The following is a 3,330-nucleotide window of genomic DNA, read 5'->3' as shown; positions in this document are numbered from 1 at the left end:
CTCACGGAGAACGCAGGGTGGGCCGGTCTGGCGTGTTTCAGCGTGTTTCAGGTCGCCTCTGCCTGAACTGGTACAATTATTAAGCAATCCATACTCTGTTTGGCTATATAACTTTCTTGGAAGTTTCATTCCTTAGTTACGGCTACTATCTCTGATGGAGAAAACCTAATTAATTTGGAATCATAATATAAAGTGATTGAATCATAAAATAAAGTGATTAAAGGCCAAATGGTTGCCCAGAATTTGAATTATATTTTAAATAATCAAGTAAGATTTAATCTTTGGAAGTGCAACTTAGTGCTCTTTTATGCCTTCTCATTTAATACTTTATATTGATTGTTTTATTCAGTAGATATTTATTAATTATCATTATGCATCAAACTTTGTGCAACCCACTACAGATACAATGAAGAATGAAAATGCCCCTTCCCCCTTTCCTCTTTCATCTATTTTGACACTGTCTTATTTCCCCTTTCAGAGTATAAGCTCCTTAAGCAGGATTTATGAATCTTTTAAAAAATCTTACCGTAGTGCTTAGTACAGAATCTTGTAATTGTAGATGCTCAATGAATATGTAAACAAAAAGAAAATTCACAGTTGGAAGTATCTTGGAAATCAGATAGTCTATTGACTGACTTTTACATATGACAAAGGAGTTAGGCAATTTACTCAAGATCCACAGTTTGTGACACAGGCAGAGCTAGAATTCAGGTCACTTAACTCAGGTTCAGGGTTTTTAATATAGTCATGCTCTGCTAGTTCTAGGAAGAGGATTTTCATAGAAAGTTTCAAGGATAACATGAAACCAGTGTGTTATATCAGAAATATTATAACTATATTATATTAAAATATATATGTTTCATATAATTAATTAGAAAAGACTATGGGAGCAGACTACAGTGGTGGTGAGTTAGGAGAAGTAGGATGATGCTGAAGATAATGAACACATCTGCTTATGTGTAAAATATTTTCAAAGATAAAAGCAATTACTATGAATCTTGCAGAGAAGCAATGAAAAAATTCATACAAAAATTTGAGAAAATCACGAAGAAATAAGTGATAATGAATGGATCATATTCATCCAATACATATAGCATAGTTGAGAAGGGAGAAAGGTTTAAGAATAGACTTTCTAAATTTTATATTTACATTATGATTTGAAATAGAACTTAAAGTTGTTATAAATTTTTGTTATAAACAAAAATCTTCAGTATATTTAAGTCTATAGAATTTTGGTTACTATATGATGAATGTAATTAAGTTTATTAAAATGATATTTCTTCAAAAGATGCATATTAATTTTATTAGGAAGTTGATTGAGTTAATCTAGAATGTAACTATGATATTAAAACAACGAAAAACAGGAGAAACAACTTATAAACCTGATAGGTAAATATGACAGCAATTTGAATGTTCCATCTTCACAACATTTTTCTCAATTCTATGGTTTCAACCCTCATGCCAGCTCAATGAATTGTGAGGGTTTTGCAAGTATCTGCGTTTAACAGATAGGATAACTGATGTGAAGAGTGACATTTTTTATTTATGCTCACATGGTTGGAGATTTGGGGGGCAAAACCAAGTTGCCTTATTTTGAGTCCATTATTAATTTCCTTAGTTCATCCTTAATTGAAGAGTCATCTTGAAGTAATCTCATTCAAATTACTCAGTATTTTAAGTCACAGATGGATCAGTAACACAGAAACCACTTTAAGTATTACCAGTAGTGATCAAAAGAATATAGAAAAATTAGTTGCTGAGGAAAGCCACAGTAGCTTTCAGAAATCATAGATTTTAGCTGCCCACACCATCAGCAGGTGGCTTGGAGGAGATTGCCCATACCACACAGAACCTCACATTTGCCATCTGCTAAAACACATGTCAGAGGGGAGGTGATGACTCTGCCTCCCTCAACCTGTCCTACTCTGTGCAAGTGCCCCTTTTGGCAGGATGTGAACTGGAATCCTGCTGGCAAGGGATTCTGGAAGATATGCTTCCTGGTTCCAGCTCCAGCACAGGATATAGGGGAATAGGAAAAGCATGCTTATCGCCCCTGACAAAAATGTATCCAGCCCAATTAAGAAGCATGTTCATTGTTCTCCATATGCCTATTGGTCATGGTCACAGACGGAGGAGGATTCAAGGACAAAAAAATCAGAGTCAATGCCAGTGCCCTTGAGTGTTCACAATCTAGATGACACACAACAATAATATAAGCTGATAAATACTATAATGTTATGCTATAATTATACGCTTTAACAGCCGTATCACTTGTGTTATGTAATATTATCTGCTCATGAGAAGATCCTCTCTAAAAGAAAACTGACTACATTATACTAACCTCCTACAAATTCTGCTCTGACTAGATTTCTTTGTTCAGTTATTGCATTAACTCTTTGTGGAACATCTTTTCTGAAAGTGTCTTAAATATTCAGTATTATGAATACCTGTAAATGTGGTCATATCATTTTATTATCTATACTAGCCATTGGTATAACTCAATGAAAATTAGGCTAGATCAAAGACTAAAAATCATAGCTCATTTAAATTTTCAAACATTATTATTGAACTTATATGTGACCTGATTTTAATTAAGATTTGGTAGAACAATGGTAGTTCCCAAAATCCTCTTGACAATATCACAAGAGTTATAAACATGCCTAACTATGTTTCATCCTGCAGAAGCCTTTTTAAAAAGTCTCACATTCACAAGTTTCTTATTTTAATATTACTATCCTATTATGAGAATACTAAATCAAATTAAAGAATACCTTTTATAACTTCTCATTAAGTTTTCATAGGATACTGTGCTTTTCTCATCTTTATTTCATTAGGAAAAAAGCACAAGAACCATATTGTCAAATTATATTATTTATGCAATTGAATATTATCACCAGTCTGATAGAGACTTTAGCAGACTTAATATTGGTCAATTTAATTTTTTGTTTTGCTTCAATGTGGAAGCAGATAAATAATTTATTTAACAAACATTTAATGTATATGATACAGTGAAAATCATAGTCAAAACTAAAAACATTCCAACTGTATCTTCCTGTAAACATTTATTATATTTCCTATTCATGTGCTCATAAGAAAATTTAAATAATAAAAACTCATATAAAATTATATGTAAAAAAGAGAATGACACAAGTTTTAACAATTTGTTATAGGAAATGAAAACTAAAATTTTCAAATTGTATCTATTGCTAAAATTAATTTTAAGACAGACATGCCTTTATTTACAATAGAATTCTATCCAGTGTTAAGTATTCACTCATACATATAAAATATATATTATATGATACATATATTATATATATATATATATAT

Source organism: Galeopterus variegatus, unplaced genomic scaffold, assembly GCF_000696425.1.
Source record: "Galeopterus variegatus unplaced genomic scaffold, G_variegatus-3.0.2 Scaffold301, whole genome shotgun sequence".
In the NCBI taxonomy this organism is placed as follows: domain Eukaryota; kingdom Metazoa; phylum Chordata; class Mammalia; order Dermoptera; family Cynocephalidae; genus Galeopterus; species Galeopterus variegatus.
This window is presented reverse-complemented; position numbering follows the sequence as displayed.